A 21188-nucleotide genomic window follows, 5' to 3' on the forward strand; every position below is an offset into this window, starting at 1 on the left:
GAAAGGCCTAGAGGAACTTGCAGTTAACAGTGCTTGAAAGACACTTGTCTTTGTTAATATGTTTGCCTTAAAAATTTTTTCAGAGTCAAGAGAATACAACTCTTCAACTTTTAAATATTTGCTATAATTCCTTGCTTCTCAATTATATAGTATATCTTTCCCTGCAGTCTGCCTCCCAATGCCCTAAGAGGAATCCTGCAAAGGATTCTCTGCAACCACGTCAGGAAATTTTCAGCAGAAAAGTTGTGATTGGAAATTGAAACCAGTAAGACTATGTTGTTTTTTTTTAAATCTAAACCCAACTCAGAGTATTTTTGATGGCTCAGATGTAGAATTCAATGTGAATTCAAGCATGTATTAATGCTTTAGAGAGAATCTTAAAGCAATGGAATGATTATTAGTACAGTACACGAGGATGCAGAGGGTCACACAAAACCACAAAACTGATAGAAGCCTATGTTCATTTTCATGTAATGATCACACTCTCACCTAATTATCACATCTAGCCTATTTTTGTTAGAGCTCATACAGTATACTGAGTGCTCGATTGACTAATCACTTACACTATACACTTGCTAAAGATCATGATAGTAGCAATTTAGAAGCGTATCAGTGCAATTTGTTTGTTGTGCTGAGTCAATCAAAATATTGTTCCCAGTTTCCCTTTAATGGTTTTACTGAAGCAATTTAAATATTCTGTCCTTACCATCCATCTTTGACACTTTCCTTTTTGAAACTACGAAAGAATTCTAAATTTAGGGTGTGGGTAGAGATGTATGGAGCCACGCACATAGAAATCTGTTCTTATTTTCAATTAAAGCATTTCTATTGACTTTGTTCTATAGACAATTTATAGACAGTATTGCTTTGAAATGGGAAGTGACTTGATGAAGTATACCAGGGTGTTTAGCTAGGCTGGACTTAGGACTCAGATATTTCTGATCAATAACTTGGTAAATAACAATTTTACCCCCTAAAATGTACATATTATATTTATTTCCTGAATTATACAGGGGCTAGGGAGACTCCTAGGGGAATGATGAGCAAAAACACAGTGTGGAAACACATTAATCAAAGTCACAAAAATGAATTTATTACGAACTATAATTAATGCCATTACAGAGAGAACACACTAAAGGGGGTCAAGAAAGACTTTCTAGGGTAGTGATGTTTGTGTTGACATCTGAAGAAGTTGGTTGGCTTGCAGAGTCCTGGGAGGGTATTTATGACTGGGGTAAAAGAAGTGAGGAGAAGCCAGCACATGCACAGTCTTTTCAAGGATGCTGGTCCTTAAGAGCAATGGGAAGGCACTAAAAGGGTCCTTAAAGCATGCTCACATTTGCATCTGGACTTTTCTGGTTCAACATAGGAATGAACTGGAGGAAGCCAGTTAACAAACTGTCTTAAGTTGTCCAGGTGATAAATAATGGTAACTGAGACCAGTAGGGGATGACATAGATGGAAACAAGTAGTCAGATTCAAGGCATTTGGGAGGCAGAATGTCCAAGTTTGGCGATGGTTATTTATTTTGTGGGGAGGTGAGTGAGGCAGATGATTTCCAGTTTTTTCACTTGCTCAACTGAATGGCTGTAATATTTACTAGGTAGATAACCCTGGAAAAGGACCAATCTTGGTGGGACATATGCATTTGTAAAAATTAAACTTGAGATACCCTTGAGACATCCAAGTAAAGATGTCATGTAGACAATGACTTACATGGTCTAGAACACAAAGAAAAATTATGGACTATAAATATATATTTTGATATCACTGGCATATGAGTAGCAGTTAAAGTTGAGGACAAGAATATGTTTCTTAGGAAGAACATATAGAAGAAGAAGAAAAGAAGACCAGGACTCAGCCTTGAAGAACTCAAATATTAATGATCAGGTGGAGAGAAATGTGCAAGGGAAAGCTTTGGACAGAGAGAAGCCAGGTAGGCAGTAGGAATATATGAAGAGTGTGGTATCACAGTGACTAAAGAATAAGAGAACTTCAGGCAAAAGGGAGCATGGTAAATAGTGCAAGGATTGCCAAGAGACTGGATACAAAGAGCACTGAAAAAATATCCATTGCATTTGGTGACCTGGAAGGATTATCTGAACTGTTCTCTAGCACAATGGGATCAGATACCAGCCTGGAGCAGGTCAAGGAGAAAGTGGGACATGGGGAAATAGAGATCTCGGGTAGAAAAAGCCTTGTCAACTTGTAGCCCCTGGGTGGATTCCTAGAAATCATTAAGGAGGGAGACTGTACAAGCGTCACGCTGGTAGAGCCTCAGACCAATGAAAACTAGGCATTAATGTATATATTAGTTTTATTTGTACTGGCTTCACGTTGAAGTTTACTTAGTATTAAGGCCATTAAGCCTTAAACAATTAACCAATATATGATCAGATCACATTTTTCCACCTTAAGTTAGATCATAGAGCACAGCAAACCAATTGATTACTTGGCAGTTGGCCTATAAATGATCGATCCAGGCAAACATAGCATCTTTGGTTCTGAACAGCCTCCACCATAAGCACAGTCACGCATCCATCAATGGAGGCAGCTAGTTCTGACTAATGTCAAAGGAGATAAGGGAATGGTGTCTCTGTGAGAAGGGTGTCCACAGAGGACAGGCAGATAATATAAATGATCAAGTGATTGAAATGCAACTGCAGAAAACTAGAGGAAGTAGACCCCCTTTAAAGGGGCAGCTGCCACTTCGTTCAAGCTGATTATAGCCGTGGGAAATGCCAGACATCCGAAGTTTTATGTGAAATCTGCCAATAGGCCATTACGTCAAAATGTAAAGATGTTTCTAGCCTATGACCTGCCAGTTTGTGACTTCTGTTGTAGGACTACAAACTTTAATTTAGGGGATGTTTCATGAGCACTTGCTATCTGTAAACTGTGATGGAAGCTTATGGGTAAGCCCAGATGACATGGCCCCTGCTCCCTGAAAGGCCATTAACTAGTGAGGAGACGTGAAACAGCTATCATGTAAGGCAGAGGGACGAAATGCTAAAAAGAGGTACAATTACAAAGTTCCAAAATGCAGAGGAAGGAGCTGTTAATTTTGGTTGGAGAGAGGGCCATCAGAAGACTTTATAAAGGTGACATTTGCACTGGATTTGAAGGATGGCAATGGGGAGGAAGTAAATGGGAGGAATTCAATACTTCTCAGCAGTACCTAAAATCTTCCTTTAGAATATGAAATGTAACTTTCAGAATCAAAACAAATGCAAACAAACAAGTACAACGTATAACTTTTCTGGGTGAAAAAAGCTTTGTTTTGACATGCTAAGAGTTCCTCCAACAAAAGAGATGATTAATTAGCAAATGACATCACCTTGTAATTTGCTGATTTCTGTTAATGATAAGAGTAACAACTAACACATGTACTGCTTTATAGTTTTCCTATAGCTTTCACTCACTTTTTCTCAGTGAAGGCTGCCATCTAGCCAAGACTGTCCCAAGCCAGGACGGCTACCTCAGAACTTACCAGAGTTGTCTGTGGCCAGAGTACTTGGTCCTCCTCTGGTTATGCTCCAGGGAAGGGTGCAGGTTGCAGTGCCAGACAAGGGCTCATCTCCTTGTAAACAGTCCCCGGTGCTAGTTCGGTTCTGTTCTTTGGGCGCTTTCCAGGTCCTTTTCCATGGGAGGGCTCAGGCATTTTTTTTTTACCTATTGAACATAATCATTCTCTGTTCAAGTAAAATATAGTGTGAAAGTAGGGATGGAGTGGGGAGGGCTGACTCACATTCAGGTTCTTAGAAAAAACGTATTCTTATTGGCCATGAATCTCTGAGCTTCCATGTCACTCCTGGGGAAGGATTTTAGTCTATGGATTCTCTGACTTGAGCAGGAGGTAGAGTGTGCAGGGTAGGGCCACTATGGGATGGTAAAGTACTACCTGGCCAACCCTCCTTCACCTCCCTGGTGGACTCTTGCCCCAGGGTAATGGGTGAGGCATGGTAGTACACAGGAATTTTTCATGGTTCTCTAGAACCTCCATGGTGCTGTCTGCAAGACCACACTAGTAAGAATACTGCAGGAGCTCCTTGAGCCCAGGGTGCTTGTATTTCATCACAAGAACAGAACTAGGTTGGTAAAAAAAAAAAATGGATTTTAAGACTGGCCAGCTCAAACTATTCCCAGTGGTTCCCAATCCACTGGAGTGATTTAGGTGGCCCCAATGATAGGAGGTAAGCAAAAAAAATAGGGCTGCCATAAGGTGTCACTTCCATCCAGAATGTGAGCAGAGTAGTGTTTCTGGGTTGCAACTTTAGTCTCATCTAAAATCAGGCTTTATTACCTTCAATCCCCATAGCTTAGTGGTTCTCAAACATTTCTGCCCTCCCAGACCACCTAAGCATTGTAATAAATGCAAATTCCTAAGACTCACCCCAAAATACTGACTCAAAAGTTTCAGAGTGGGGACCAAGAATGTAAATTTCTAATGGAAAGCCCAGATGATTCTGAAGCAGGTGACAGTCCATGGACTTGCCTTTGAAAACCAATGGTAAGAATCACTTATTTCCTCAAATCACTTCCCACTCCCATAACTTACTTACCATCATGAACGAGGAGAATGAAGTAAGTGATGGCCTATCAAGAGTGTGAAAGGCGCAAAGGTCCTGTGGTCAGGGTCTCCCATTCAATTACTGCCAAATTTTAGATTTCTGACATTATATCCAAATAATGTTATTAATATATTTAATTACAGAAGTGAACCAACAGGATTGGAAGAAGATGATGTTCATCAAATAATTTTAAACTTTGTCCCATTACCAGATTATAGGTGATACTATAGGTGATACTTATAGGTGATATAATTTAAATTTTAAAATAAATCCTCCAATTACATTTTGAATGGCAAAATTTTATTAAATTGTACTTTCTGAATTGAAGGTAAGAATATCTTTTTTTTTTTTTTTGGCTGCGTTGGGTCTTCATTGCTGCGCGTGGGCATTTTCTCTAGTTGCAGCGAGCAGGGGTTATTCTTCGTTGTGGTGTGCGTGCTTCTCATTGTGGTGGTTTCCCTTGCTGTGGAGCACAGGTTCCAGGCCCTCAGGCTTCAGTAGTTGCAGCGTGGGGACTCAGTAGTTGTGGCTCGCGGGCTCTAGAGCGCAGGCTCAGTAGTTGTGGCGCACGGGCTTAGTTGCTCTGCGTCATGTGGGATCTTCCCGGACCAGGGATCGAACCCATGTTCGCTGCACTGGCAGGCGATTCTTAACCACTGTACCAACAGGAAAGTCCCAAGTAAGAGTATCTTAAATGCAAATATTGAACTTGTATAAGCTTCTGTAATTTTTATTTTGGCACTTGTTTTTATTTTATAGTGTACAAAGGGCCCCACCCCATCTCACCCCAACCCTACTCCCAAATACAGAAGTGACCTGGACCTCTCTCAATGTCTGTAGAGAAGGCACCTTAGGAGAGCAGAAAATAAAAGATAAACTTTCAGAAATGTTGCTTGTGGGCTTCCCTGGTGGCGCAGTGGTTGAGAGTCCGCCTGCCGATGCAGGGGACACGGCTTTGTGGCCCCGTCCGGTTAGATCCCACATGTCGCGGAGCAGCTGGGCCCGTGAGCCATGGCCGCTGAGCCCGCGCATCCGGAGCCTGTGCTCCGCAACGGGAGAGGCCACAGCAGTGAGAGGCCTGCGAACCGCAAAAAAAAAAAAAAAGTGTTGCTTGCTAGGATTTTAAATATGCACCACTAAACTAGGGTCTCAGGCTTTGCATGGCTGAATTCCTTTCCAATTGTACCATAGTACAATAGGAAGTTATCTACATTAAGATGAAGAAAATGACTTTTCACTCCCAAAAACTGAACCAGAAGAAAGGCCTTTCGGATGAAGAAAATAACTTTTCACTTCCAAAAACTGAACCAGAAAAAAAACCTTTCTCTAGCCGTTACTAAGCTGAGCTATCCCTGGACAGATTGTAATAAAACATTCATTCACAGTTAGAAGATCCAGAACATTTACTGCATGTTTACCATCTATTTATGCCCTCTCTTTCTCTCTCTCTCCCCCTCAATCACAAGCGTGCAAACACACACACACACACACACACGCACGTGCGCGCACACACACACACACACACACACACCCCACACACCCAAACATGACAACCAGTACTTCAACTGATGACAGTACATCAGTGGTATAAGCCATTTCCTGCTACTTCTTTCATGATTTCCAGATGTCTGGTAGGAAACTCACTCCATTCTCTGTTTCCTTAGCAAATTCCACAGAGGGATGCTCCTGGTGGATTTTTAGCACAGCTGTATACTTAATGGGCTGCTGGGCAATTTTGTCAAACTAGTTGTTTTCTGGTGACTTATCTATAATACTGAGGGAGCTACACAATGTTATCTGTTTGTAAATAATTGTAAATCCTTCCTGAGCTTGCAGGGAGAAATGCTTTATGGCTAAATGGAGTTGATTCCCCTGGTAGTTTAAGTTTCTTACATGAATCTCCTTCGTGACCTCAAAACAATACCTACATGTTTTCATCCTTTTTTCTCCCTGGAGAAGGAAAAAGAAATAAACAAAACCAGACTTGTTAGAATATAATAGTTTGTTAAGAGCGAGCTAGATTAGCTGGTGATTAGTGTTGTTTTAATTAAATAGGAAACAAAGATGGAGCCCATGGGAGGTTATTTACCTTTGGTGGAAATAAATTTAGGGATTCTAAATTCTAAATTCTACAATGGGAGCACGTTCTGTTTTGCAGTTTGGTGATTGCTGTTTTTCAAGATTTCACTCAATCTGAAGACCAAGGACATTTAGACAATTGTTAAACATAATTCCTCAGGGCCAATTAAAATAACCATACATTTGTGCTGGGTTTTCCAATTTATAGGATGCCTTGAGATAGTTAAATTTTTCTTTCTCTTTACTCTGTCTTAAAGCATCAAACTGGGTGGCCTTTTTCCCATCCCTAGCAATTACATCAAATAATAGTCCCTAGTTGAAACCTTAAAGTTCTTTGAAATGAGTTTCAACAGAGAATGGTAATCTTGAAAAATATTAAAAATTTTTAAAATGCTTTCTTTATTTTAGTGTACACTTTCCGTTATGCGATTTTTAAAAAAATCTGCCACCTGAACACTATATCTGGCTATGTTCCGGGCACAACCCAGTGGAGACAGAAATAGAGCCAGCCTTTTCAGAAGTCCTCTACTTCCAATCGCAGGCAGTTGGAAACTGTGGGGACATGGATAATTTTCAGTCAGAAACAAGCGGATTGGTACTAGAAAATGCATCCGTTAAACATCAAATGGACTCGACTCACAGTGTTAAATAACAGCTAGAAAGAGGAACCTCCTGCGATGGCCCCAGACTGCCAAAGGGCTAATCCATGTGTGTCATGGTGACAGAGCTGTCTTCCTGATGGAGGCCATTGGAGGATTCCAGCGTCCCATGCTGTCACGTCAGGGAGTGAAGTAGCTCAGAGGCCCACTGGCTTCTCCTGCCTTGAAGAAAGCCTGGGAACCCAATCAAGAGTTTGTCTTCCATAAAGGAGATTATTTCAGAGAAAAATGAAAATGAATGAAAGACTTTTCAAAAATTCAAAATAGCCCAGAAGAAGTAAATACACTAGGACTGGAGTCACAGAAGAAGAAACCAGACTTAGAAATAGTGCATTTTGCTGAGGTCACCCGGGAAGTAAATACTCTTCCCTTGGAGAAAATTAACTTGAAAATCACAATATCAAGAACTCATCAGAATCCATTTCCCAGTGCCCTCCTCCCATGTTTCTCTGCCTCATCCTGCTACCAGAGGTTGGCAGTCAACCCAAGGCCAGCAGTCACAGTTGTAGACACATTCCAGATGGAAAGATCATTTTGTTTCTAGACACCGTAACAAAGGACTTGGCAGTTGGTGCGTAACCCTCCTGCCAGGAGCAGGTGTCTTCACTTTGACAAGATTGTATTTTACACGGAATGACTTGAAATGGACTGTAACTTGTAGTAGGTCAAACAAGTTGGGGTTTTCGAAAAGAGTTGGCTAACCAGCTTGAGGTGAGGAACAATGACATGGGAAATGAATTGCCTGTTTACTAATGTCACAGTCATCTCGCCATTCATTTTGACTGCAGCAGGCTCCTCAGCGCAGCCTGAGGTTCTAGCCTCTGAAAGGCTCAATGGAAACTGCTGGTTGGGAAGACAGTACGTTAAAATGTACACACACATGCAGAGAAAAACAAACTAGATTTTGGAAAATAATTCCGTAGGGTGAGCTAGTATTTTCCTTTAGTGGAATATACCACTCTTCTAAAAGGTGAATGTATTGCCTTTGAGACAATGTTTTCTACAAACAATTCAACACAACAAAAAATCTTTACGATAAATACCTAAACACCCAACAAGAGTACATTGGTTAAGTAAACTGTAATATAGTTGCACCGTGGATGAACCATTAGAAATACATGCAACAATATGGATGATTCTCACAAACACAAGACTAAGCAAAAGAAACCACACCCCAAAAAGTACACACTACATCATTCCATTTATAAGTACAGAACAGGAGATACTAGCGTGTGGTTAGAAAGCAGCAGCGTGATTACAGGGGGGGTTTGTTAGTGACTGACAGAGGGCCAGAGGGGATGCTAGTAATGTGCTGTTTCCTGATCTAGGTGTTGCTTATGTGAATGTGTTCAGTCTGTGATGATTCAGCAGAAGAAACACTTATATGCACTGTTCTGCATGTAGATTTTACCTTAATTCAAAATGAAAACATTAAATTCCCCTAGCACATAGATGTTCTTAAAAGAAGCTCTGATTTATACATTTTTTAAACTGGGAAGACAATCTACTGAACCGCTGTAGAAAAATAAATTAGGCTTCAGATTTTATTCTTGATGAGTGATGGCTATGTCTATGGTTTAGAGAGTCCTGGATCATGAATGGACTTGAGACATGAGGCGTCTGAAATAAGCAGTGAGTGTCTTGTAGGTTACTTCAAACACATGTTTTCCATTCCCTTCCCAATAAAATTCTACCCATGACCTACCTTGGATTAACCTTCAATTGGAAACGCACCCTACTTCCGTCTCATGTTGAATGTAAAATTGTACCTGGTATATAAAAATAAATTATTTGAGAAAAGTATATTGTGAGCTTGGGGAACAAAGTTAGACTGAACTTTTTTCCCCCTAGATTCTTCTCCTTCCTCTTGCATGGATATTTATCTACCAAACCTTTTTCCCATTCAGTGGATTGGAAGTTGCTACTATAACTTGATTTTTATTTAAGTGGTGAATTGTATCACTGGGCATGGGGTGGTAATGAACTCAAATAAGTATTGAGAATGTTGACATCTAATCTCAGGTTTTCCTCTCTCTCACACTGGAATCTTAGCTAAGTCACTTCCTCTCTCAGACAGCTCAGTTTCTTCTTCTGTAGAATGAACCAGTTGACTTGGGCCACCTCTGAAAGAGTCGAGAAGCAACACAAATATATAGACAAAAGTCTGACAAAGTTAGATATACCACAGTATGAATATCCCACCAGAAGTGCTTCTCAGCTTCTTGCACTGGGTGATTTTTAGCAGGTGAGGGGAAGAAAAAACCCCTAAGATTGACTGGATTACGGCAGAGTTTTCTCACCTGTCCTAGAATAGAAATTATATTTCAGATTGCATTAAGATGGTGGTAGAAGGTTCAGAAGTTATGATTAGGTTTTTCTTTGACCTCAGTTCTACCTTTATCCTTGGTCATTACTCATTGTTGTCCTCATTTAAAACACGACAGTTCTGGGCTTCCCTGGTGGCGCAGTGGTTGAGAGTCCGCCTGCCGATGCAGGGGACACGGGTTCGCGCCCGGGTCCAAGAGGATCCCACATACTGCGGAGCGGCTGGGCCCATGAGCCATGGCTGCTGAGCTAGCGCGTCCGCAGCCTGTGCTCCGCAACGGGAGAGGCTGCAGCAGTGAGAGGCCCGTGTACCGTAAAACACTGCAGTTCTAATAAGGAAGAAAATGCCCCCCCCCCCCCAGAATGGAATATGTCAAACCAGAGTGACCTTTGTCCTTTAAATTTATTTATTTAGGGCTGTGTTGGGTCTTCATTTCTGTGCGAGGGCGGCGAGCGGGGGCCACTCTTCATCGCGTTACTCGGGTCTCTCACTGTCGCGGTCTCTCTTGTTGCGGAGCACAGGCTCCAGACGCGCAGGCTCAGTGGTTGTGGCTCATGGGCCCAGTTGCTCCGCGGCATGTGGGATCTTCCCAGACCAGGGCTCGAACCCGTGTCCGCTGCATTGGCAGGCAGATTCTCAACCACTGCGCCACCAGGGAAGCCCCCTTTGTCTTTTACAGTCAAGGAAGTAAGTCTTAACCTGAAGCTCAGGAACCCACCCCATTGGCTTGTAACTGGGATTAGAGTATTGAGCTGGGCCGTACTTCCATCCTCTAAAGGAAAAGTGGTTTACGAAGGACTGGCACGTTTGAGGTTAAGGGAATGCTCTCAACCTGAGTAGGTATCAAACTGAGGGATACTGTTGTCACAAAGGGACCATTTTCAACACTGTAAGTTTTCCTTATTTCTTCTAAAACTCAGAGTTGATATAAGCTACAAGGCTATCAGAGAAGAGGACTTAAATTCTCCTGGGCATATAATTCAGGCACAACATGGAAAATGTAAAGACTTGGGAGGTGAGAAGAGCTGCCACATCAGATGTGTTCAATCCTGTCTCCCCGCCCCACCCCCCCGCCGCCCCGCAACTTTGACAATCGGCAGATGCTGGTCCCCTATTCATGGAGAACTGGAGACAAACAAAACCAGACTTTCCAGATTAAATGCCCCAAGCTTGGGACCATTTTAATAAGAGAAAAATGGAGTTTTCACACTTTCATCACACTGGAGTTTGATCCTCCAAGGCAATTTCAAGGTATGCCATTAGGCCTGTTTATTACAGTTTTTTTTAAAAAAAGAGAGGGTGAGGCTCTGAAGCTTCTCCAGGTGATAGCACATCCAGGAGATTTGCCTCCTTCCTTCCTTAAAGCTGTCTTCTCTGAATTAGAAATAATTCCAGAAGAATTGCCTATGAGACCCTGGGAACTAACCCAGAATCCTGCCTGCTTCAGGACCTTGCAGAATCTCCTTAATGCATCTTTTCTGATAGGTGAAGGGGAAGCAACTGAAAACCACTTTGACTGCCCTGGATGGTTGTGACTGTTGTTTTTTTAACTCTTGAACTGCCTACTAGTGAAACTTACAAGGCATAAAAAGGAGGTGTTTTACCTTGTCCAGGTTACAATAGCTCACTCAGAATTTGGTGGGGGAGGGGAAAGGCTGTTTTTGGCTTATGTTTGATGAAGTAAGTCAATTCCTCCACTAGTATAATACGGACCTTGTGTGTGAAAGATGATTACAACATTGGACTTGAAATCACAATTTGTTTTCAGTGGGTGTTACTCCTAAAAGAGTTTTTCTCTTAGAGTGTGTTATTTGCATTCAGTAACATATTTAAGTCAGCACACGTGTTTAAAGTACTGGGTGGTAATTTTAGCTTTACACCAGTATATGCCTTCTTCATTCTTTCAAGGCTTGCTAATCTCATTAAATGAAGTCTTTTTATAAATGAGTTCTAAATATATTTGACTCTTTCCTAATTTCACTTGGGCTCAACTTAGCTAGAACTACTGCATTGTTAACCAGACCTGTACCTTTTAAATGCAAAAGGAGATGCCGTCTGGTCCTCAGAACATAGTTTTCCCTTATAATAATCATCTTAGGAAATGAGTTATACATGTGAACTTTGCTATCTGAACTAATCTCATATGAACTAACATATGAACTAATTTTGGATACAGAGTCCAAAATTACACATGTAGATATTGTTTGATTCTGAAATAAATTGTTCATTACCAATTGTTCGTTACTGGTTACTGAAACAGGAGAATGTATGTGTTGGAGGGAAGGTGGTATAACCGGTGCCTTTATTTTTGCCTAAAGGAAAAGGGACTCTCAATCAAGGAGAACTAAGCTGCATTTGAGTCCTGTAAGTGTGCATACGTGTTCAGAGGGCTGTACGTGCCGCTGGGGACGGCCCATAATTAAAATACCAAAATACTTCCTCCTTACCAATTGGAAAACAGCCTCTCCCTCCAGCCCTAAAACGGCTACACCAGCACTTCCCTGAGGATCCCGGAACTTCCCCAGGATCCAGCCATCAAAGAAATTTAGCCAGCAGAGCAACGGGCCTCTAGGACCCAGTGGAGCATTATTCACCTTCATCAGCCTCCCTGACTGAATCGGGGATCCCCTTGGCCAGCATGCATGTTTGAATGAGCTGTCAATTAATAGCATGGGCCCTATGCCAGCATTCTGGCTCCTCCAAGGTTACTGGGTGACCTTGGGCAAGTAGCTTAACCTTGCTGTGCCTAACTTCCTTATCTGTAAAATGAGGATAATGGTAGTGTTTACTTCGTGGGGTTGTTGACACAATTGAGTTTATGTATGTCAGATGCTTAGAACAGGGCCTGTGTAAGTGCTGGGGATGATAATGGTGATAAAGTTGATGAAAATGATGACTGGTCTAGATACGAGGAAGACCAACTGACCATGAGGTGAACCTCTGATTATGTCGGGTGTTTGGTACATAATGGTGAAAACTAACCTGATCATATCCTCTCTCCTGGGAATTATGATTACTGATTTGCACGAGACAATTCCTTCTTTGAGTCTGAGCAATATTCCAAACAGTGGGCATTCTTATTCTCCCTGAGGGCAAGTGATATACCACAGGGATTGCAATAAACTCCCGTTATTAAAGTTATTCTAGGCTTAGGTCCTTCATGTTGCCTGAGAGACCATCATGGTACAACTAGATGAAGGAAACTTTTGACCCATGAATCATATATGTATGCAAAATATTCATTATTGGAATCTTTCAAGAGAACATCAATTCCTAGAGCGGTGGTTCTTGCCCTTAAGAAGAATGTCTGCTGGTTCCCTAGAGTTTTCCAGACGACTGCAGACCAGTATACAGTGTGGCACTTTTGGTCTGGGTGAATCCATGGCCAGTTTAAGGTTGGAAAAAGAAGAGCAAAGAATAAAATTTAAAACTGTCACCCAAAAAAGAAGAAAAGAAAAGAAAAGGAAGAGAGAACGTTAGAGCAACTTTTCCCAATAGAGCATGAGTGCTCAGGATGGATTCAAAGTGATGTTGTCCCTATTATTACTCGTTTAAATGGAAAGTACACCATCTTTTGAGATTAATGCAAAGGAATACTGTCCTTGGATAGCTGTAAGGAGAATGAGAAATTGTCGGTGAAAGAAAGTATATCTGATCGGCCGGCCTGGGCCCCTCCCCTGCATCCCACTTTCTCTCTCAGTGTACTTCCTGAGGGCACAAAAACAAAGTCACAGGGCATGACCTCAATAACCATGATTGGAGTGGATCAGAGGGCACTACCCTTGGGATTGAAGATGATTGAAGAAACCGCCTGCCTGGTGACTGTGTCTATGGCTTCAGTCCATTTCCCCTACTGTGACAAGCAGGTTCACAAAAGAATGCAGGAGCTTTGTCCCAAAGAAGTTCACGTAGTCCAAAAACTGAAGAAGGGGGCTTCCCTGGTGGCGCAGTGGTTGAGACTCCGCCTGCCGATGCAGGGGACACGGGTTCGTGCCCCGATCAGGGAAGATCCCACATGCCGCGGAGCGGCTGGGCCCGTGAGCCATGGCCGCTGAGCCTGCGCGTCCGGAGCCTGTGCTCCACAATGGGAGAGGCCACAACAGTGAGAGCCCCGCGTACCGCAAAAAAAAAAAAACAAAAAACTGAAGGACCATTCTAGAACATCCAGTGCATTTCATGGCTCTGTGCCATCACAGAGAGCCAGACAGGGGAAAAAAGACGACACGTGAGTGTCATTCAGACATTCTACCTGCATTGCGTTCCCTTCTCTAGTCATATTCTTCATATGCAGTAAGATTATATCTGAAAAATGGAAAACAGTGGTCTCAATGCACTCAGAATATTAATAGCATCTTTGGGCCTCTTTCTGCACAAGCGTTCTTCACCAAATTGTCAGGGAGCACGGGACTCTGTCATCTATCTTGCTAGTGGTTTTTAAGATTTCTTAACCTACAGCCCTACAAGGAGAAAATAACTTTATTTTTGGTGTGAACAAGAATTATATTTACTAAATTGTCTAAAAGTACAAGTTCAAATGGGGAAAAAAATGCAGGTGCACTGGGGGAATTCCGATCAAGAGAATCTTGCTGCGGCACACAGCTTCCCTCATTTATCAGAGCCGAGCGAGAAAGCCATTTTCTTATTTTCCTAAATCCCCAAATATGTCAAGGACAGGGAACCCACCTTACCTCTGATCTGCGCAGAAAATGCTGACAGGAACAGAGCAGTATGTGTGGGGAAGGAAATACAGTTAGCAATTTTTTTCCAATTCAATATGCACCCCTGAGCACCCTGAACAGACTATTGACTCTTGGCCACCAAGCTCGGAGCTCTGAAAAGCTGCAGTACTGAGGGATCCTTACCCCTGAATGCTTTGTCCACCGTAGTGTTTTTGCTTCATCAAGGGGGAATGAGGCAAAGCTGTCAAGAGGACATAAAGACTACCCCCAACTGCTGACAGCAGATGGTGGCTAATGGCAAGTGTTTTTAACAGAGCTTTATTGTTCCAGGTTGAGGCATTAACATGTCTCTGTGGGGTTTTTCTGGCTTTATTTATTTATTTGCTATTTTAAAAAGTCACTTTGGAAAATGACAGTGTGACACGCATTGTAATTTTTGCCTACACTGGGCTCCCATGGCATATCTGTCTTCTCATTTTCCTGATGTGAGGGTGGCATTTGGGATCCAACCAAAAGCAAGTTTGTATTATTTTGAGCCTTGACAGTTAACAGGGAAAGCATCAGTTCTTCTAAATCAGAGCAAGGAGTTGTTGCCCCATTTTCTGAGCGATTGCAAGAACTTTAAAATCAAAGTAAATACAGCCTGTTTCCACATGCAAGGTGGGTTTCACATCACTCAATGCAAACAGCCCCAAACCTGTTTGTGCCAGCTACAACTGTTCAGTAGCCTTAGAAGAAAAAGCTTCTTACCACTTTTATTTCCTTAACAAAGCAACTTTAGCCACTGCAGATTTAAATCTGATTTCTGGGTGATTCTCCTTTTGTTTGATTTCTAAATCCCAAGTATTCCTCTGGACTGCAGCAAGCTGTGGCTAAAGCATCGGGCAGTTGATTAACGCAGACACAAAGGAAAGCTGGAAACAGGAAGAGTCCAAGACCCTTTTTTACACTTTCCTCCCCATCAGAGTCCATCTCAATTATCGACGAGGAAAATCATAACAGGTGAGAAGCTAGCCTCCCTCTCACCTGCCTTGCTCTAGTCCAGGGACCCAGGGAGTCTTGGAGACTCGGAAGCCTAGCTGCAGACGTGAACACCAGAGGAAAGTGAGAGACAGCAGGGCTAGGAAGAGAGCACTGCATTTTCTGAATCTCCTTTAATAATTCCTGGGCACAGTCTGAAACATATTGCTAGGAGCTAGAATATTTCTTCCCCACTACCCCTCTCCTCCCCCCAAAATTAAGACATGTCTTCATGTCTCTGTAAAGCTAGCTGCAGTAGAGTGGTGATAACAGTGCACATCAGGATCCAACTTGCCATCAGCCTTCCGTGGTTGGATGGAGTGGGGAGCAGGGTGGAAGGATGGGTATCTGTTGCTCTGGGTATTTTCCTAGTTTGGCAGGACCTTGCAGAGCATGGCCTTCCTAGGAAGGAAATTCTGGAGCAAGTCCTTCTGTCTGTCTTGGGTAGACATCTCCCCTCCTGCACTGGAATTCATGGCAGCCCCAAGACCTACCTCAGTGTGTCCAGCACAGCCTCGCAGTTGGAAGCCTCAGAGCCTTCCTTAGCCACCAGCTGTTTCCAATGTTAAGAGAAACTAACAAATAAGCAAACAAAACAAAACAAAAGATCAGGTTCTTTTGTTCTTTGGCAGTTATCAGCTGCTTGGAACTGTTGTATTCACTCAGGAAAAGCTGTAGAAAGTCTCCCACCCTTTTTAAATTGCAAAACAAGCAGCTCAACCTCTGAGACTCCAATATTGCTGCAGGGTGGGTGCTGCTGTGTCACGCATCTTGGACAGTGTTTGTACCTCAGGAGAAAAGAAAAAACAGTGAATTTTGTACTTTTGATGCAGGCAAGAGCCCCATTGCTAATTAAACCACAGTAGCCGGAACCTGGAATCATCAGCCAGTAGGCACCTCCAGCAGTGTTAGAAGGTTCTCTTGAAATGGGTAATGGCGATTTTGCACCTCAGATAGATTTCTAGAAATAGCCTTGATGTCACACCTCACGGCCTCCTCGTTTCACATGTATCATCCCTCCTCCCACTAGGCTGTTTGGGAAGTTGAATTTCTCAAATCCTTTCTGCCCCCGGCCTCCAAATCTTACAAGGGCCAGTTGAGTGGTTTTAAGCCAAGACCCTTAAAGATTGCTATTGTATCAAGTAGGATGACTTGGGCTGTAAATAACAGAAAAGGCTACCTCACCTGGCATAAACAGTAAGGGCAATTACAACTTACATAACAATATTTCCTGGCATAGGTTGGCTCTAGCGTGGCTCAATGACACAGCTCAAGGGCATCAGGACCTTGGTTTATTCTTCATTCCACTATGCCAACCTCAGCATGTTGGCCTTGTTCTTCTTATCAAGCTCCCCTCAAATTCGTGAGATGATTTCCCAAACTGCAAACATCATTGGCAAATGTAGATGTGCAGTCAAATAAGAGACAAATTGCTTATCATTTGTCTTTTTTAAAGAAGAATTTCTTTGCTAGAAAATGCCCACCAGATCTCCTCTTAATTCTCATTGGTTCTCATGCCCACCCCCATACCCAATTATAGGCTAGAAAATTGGAACTCCGGTGATTGACTAAGATGAATCACGATTTACACCAGAGCCAAAGGGGGAAACCCCAGTGAAATCAGGATTTGTGAGCAAAGAAGAATAAATGGTTGTTGGGTACGAAACCAACATACCTGGCCCAGTTTCAAAAGCCAAATAACCTCCTGAATGCCATTTATCCAGTATTCAATGAAATCTTTCAGGAGTAAAGCCCCCTCTGCCAGCAGTAGGGATAAAAGTAAGAAACGCTTACTTATTCACATTTTCTGGTGCTATAGTGCTCAGAAGTTCAAGATATAAGAATATGTAGGATCATTAAGACTAGAACAAAAATATATACATAGTATTTACTTCTCTAGGTTAATTTTTTTTATGTTGAAAGCTTGGGGTTTCAGAGACATTATTTTAGTGAGCTTATCTTATTTTCAAGATTTTGTTTGTCCTTTCTACAAAATTTCTAGAAAAGTAATATGCTCTTTTTTCACTGAATAACTCTAGTTACTGTGTGGATGGGAGCCTCCAACTTAATCTCCCCTAGGATGTGTGGATCTGGCCCAGCAGAGGGGCTTTTCTACACCATTAGGGTTCACAGATTTCACATCCACCTTTTCTTCTAGGGGGGTCACCTCTTCCTGAACCAACAATTCAGGATGGGCACAACATTGGCACTGCCACAGCCAGTTCTCACAGAGATGGAGACGAAATAGACTTGGTACTGGGGAGCTGATCGATATCAGGGTTTTTAAAAAACAAATCCCATAGATTATCTACCCCATGTCAAACTGCTGGGAATTTTTTTTTCTACAGACGCCATAAAGAAGAATTTCTTGTGTCTGTTTCACTAAACCATAATTATATTTTCTACTGCACAGCACAGTTTTAGAAATAATTTATAGAAAGAGTGAATCACATTATGATGGTTAATTTTTTCTGTCAACTTGACTGGGCTAAGGGTTGCCCAGATAACTGGTAAAACATTATTTCTGGGTGTGTCTGTGGGGGTGTTTCCAGAAGAGATTAGCTTTTGACTTGGTAGACTGAGTTTAAAAGATTGCCCTCACCAATGTGGCTAGGCAGTATCCAATCTCTTGAGGGCCTGAATAGAACAAAAAGGCAGAGAAAGGGTACCTTTGCTCTCTTTGCTTGAGCTGGGCCATCTATCTTCTCCTGCTCAGACAGGTTCTTGGGTCTTTGGACTCTAACCAGCACTTACACCATTGGTCCCTGATTCTCAGGCCTTTGGACTTGGACTGAATTACACCATGGGCTTTCCTGGATCTCCAGCTCACAGACATCAGATCATGGGACTTACTGGCCTCCATAATTGTGTGAGCCAATTCCTATAATAAATCTCCTCTTGAATATATCTCTGTATGTCCTATTGGTTCTGCTTCTCTGGTGAACCCTCACTAATACACAAAAATTATCCAGTGTCTGTTGTTTGGCAAACCCATGTGTTCTATCAACTGGAATCATTTAAAACTTGCTGTATTTTATGGATTTTATAGGCTATGTTGCTGCGGGGCCAGGCAGGCTGGTAAAAATTTGTTATGGGAAGAGCTCTGCTCTTGGCAAGATGGCAGATGAGATAACATGACAATCCTCTAGCTATGAAGACTTAGAAAATGCTGCAAAAATAAAATAAAATGTTTAAATGCACAATGAACTCACAAGCAAGAAGAGGAACACCCAGTTGCCTGAGACAAAGGTGGAATTAAAACAAGTTGAAAGCACATGAGCTAATGGATAAGGAGTCTCAGAGTGGGGCTGGCATAGGGGCATCCTAATACTCTGTGCGGGTACCGGAGACAGGACCTTTGAACCGAGTGAGAGGGGAGTAGGAACCAAGATTCTGGAATAAAGCGAGGAGCTCCCAAGGGTGGCAGCCTCATTGGCTGAAAGTATTATCCTTGTCGGGGACATGATATAGAAGCTTGTCCATCTCTGCCTGAGATTTGCGTGGGAAAACAATTCTTCCCTGAGTGAAAGTAATTGAAAGTAGGCCTGTACTTAAGGCGATCAGTGGTCAGAGTTTGCCCAAGACTGTCCTGGTTTTAAATCTGAGAGTCCTGGATCCTGGGAACCCCCTCAGGCTTAGGCAAATGAGGACAGCTGGTCACCCTATCTGCACCTTGTGTAGTGCAGGCATCCAAATTCACACTAGCCTACCTTTAGAAACTCCCACACCAAAGAGTGAACCAATTATGGCCTCAAAACTGGTGAGGAGGGCTCCCCTGGTGGTGCAGTGGTTGAGAGTCCGCCTGCCGATGCAGGGGACACAGGTTCGTGCCCCGGTCCGGGAAGATCCCACATGCCGCGGAGCAGCTGGACCCGTGAGCCATGGCCGCTGAGCCTGCACATCCGGAACCTGTGCTCCGCAACGGGAGAGGCCACAACAGTGAGAGGCCCACGTACCGCAAAACAAAAACAAAAACAAACAAACAAACAAAAACTGGTGAGGTAACTGGCAGAAGCAAATGCAAATCCTCTCAGTTCTCACAGCCCTGGGATGGGTTAAGAGCCGGGGAGAAGTGTTTATTTAAAATGAGCCTACAATGAAAATGATCATAAATACATGAGGAGTCAAGCCACCAGGTGCAAGGGTAAGCAGATAAAGAGGGATTAAAGCTCCAGAACCTGGAAAAACAGGACAGGAACATGGATGATACAGTGAGAATGTTAAAAAAAAATACTACATATATATATGGACCTGTGCGTGCATACCCTAAGAAAATCACTAGGCACTAAGTAAAAGCACAGGCAGATTTGAAAAGGAAAAATACGGTTGTCTGTCATTTTCTCCTTGTAATTCTGTCAATTTCTTTTGTATATTTGGATGCCACCTTGAGGTTACAAGTTAGTTACACGTAACATATATATTACTTCTGGTAAATGTGTCCTGGTAAATATTTCCTTTTGTCATTAAATTATGATTCTCCTTATTCTTAGTAAGGCATTATACCTTGCAGTCTTTTGCTAATATTAATATAGCTATAACAGGTCGGGGTTTTTTCATTCAATTTTTTAATTTTTGCTTTGGGGGGCGGGTAATGTACAAATCTAGGCCCCACAGTGCCTCCAAGATGGCATTAAACATGCAAGAAATTCATTTTTGTCAGAGAAAATGTTGAAGGAGCTGGGAGAGGCTGAGAGAGCCATCAGACTGCACTGCAAGCCTGGCCCTGAGTGAAGGAGAGAGGAAGGAAGGATGGAAGGAAGGAAGGAAGGAAGGAAGGAAGGAAGGGAGGGAGGGAGGGAGGGAGGGAGGGAGGAAGGAAGGAAGGAAGGAAGGAAGGAAGGAAGGAAGGAAGGGAGAGAGGGAGGGAGGGAGGGAGGGAGGGAGGGAGGGAAGGAAGGTTGGGTGGAAGCATCTTAGATTGCAGTCCAGCCTAAAAGAAGTTCAACGAGGTCATTAGAGAGTCCTCAAGCCAGAGTCATCTGTCAGAGGAGTCCTAAGTCTCCCAGGAACCTGCACACCTGCCACATGGAGCCAGTGGCTGGGAATAGCCCTGGGGAAGCTTGGGTCCAGGGCACAGTGGCTTGCTTTCTTGGTCATCTATGCTCCCTTCATCAGAGATCTGAGAGGTGTGTTCTCATGACTGCCACAGTTAGTATCAGACTAGTATTTTTTATATCATCCCTTTACTTTTATTTTTTCATATAATTTGGAATGTATCAGTTGTAAACAGTTTGTAGCTGGACTTTCAAATGTCCAGCCTGAGGGTATACATTTTGTAACTGGTGAGTTTAGTTCATTGATAATAATTACGGTTACTGATATAATTGACTTTGTTTCTCTTATAACATTTGTTCTTCTAATTTACCATATTTTTCTTTGTCTCTTTTTTCCTCATTAACTGCATTCTAATGATGATTTGTAGGGTCTGTAAAATGAAGGTGCTAGTAAAATGGTAAACACAATGACATGTAAAAAGACAGTATATGACAAAGATGTCAATTTACTAGACGATTTTTTATTTCCTTTTTTCTTTGTACTGATTTGGAAGTTATATATTCCATTTCTATTTTTTAATGGTTACTCTTTGAATTTTAGATTGTATACTTATCTCAGCAGAGTCTAAACTTAATCAACTTTTTCCAAATTAATTTAAATTCAACACAGTTACAAGAAAAACACAAGAAAAACACCAGCAGGTTTTTTTTTTTGGAACTTAGCAAGTGTGCATTAACAATTGTGATATGATTCTAAAATATACATGGAACAGCAAAAGATAATGAATAGCCTAGATAATTTTGACGATGAAGAAGAAAGAGGAGGGGGAAGAGGAAGGATTCACCTTCTCAGATAACAA

At 42.3% G+C, this 21188-nt stretch overlaps 1 protein-coding gene across 2 annotated transcripts in view; it reads right to left on the bottom strand.

The window, feature by feature from the left end:
* Positions 1 to 7811: 7811 nt before the first annotated feature.
* Positions 7812 to 21188, bottom strand: part of LOC307181968 (uncharacterized protein) — a 192283-nt gene continuing 178906 nt past the window's right edge. For both annotated transcript variants that reach the window (XR_013827087.1, XR_013827088.1), the window contains exons 9-11: positions 15829 to 15909; positions 9015 to 9078; positions 7812 to 8149 (exon numbers count right to left, since the gene is read on the bottom strand). The gene's annotated coding sequence lies outside the window, so the exon portion shown is untranslated. The remainder of the gene's footprint in view (positions 8150 to 9014; positions 9079 to 15828; positions 15910 to 21188) is intronic.

The sequence above is a fragment of the Stenella coeruleoalba genome (assembly GCF_951394435.1).
Source record: "Stenella coeruleoalba genome assembly, chromosome: 2".
Lineage (NCBI taxonomy): Eukaryota > Metazoa > Chordata > Mammalia > Artiodactyla > Delphinidae > Stenella > Stenella coeruleoalba.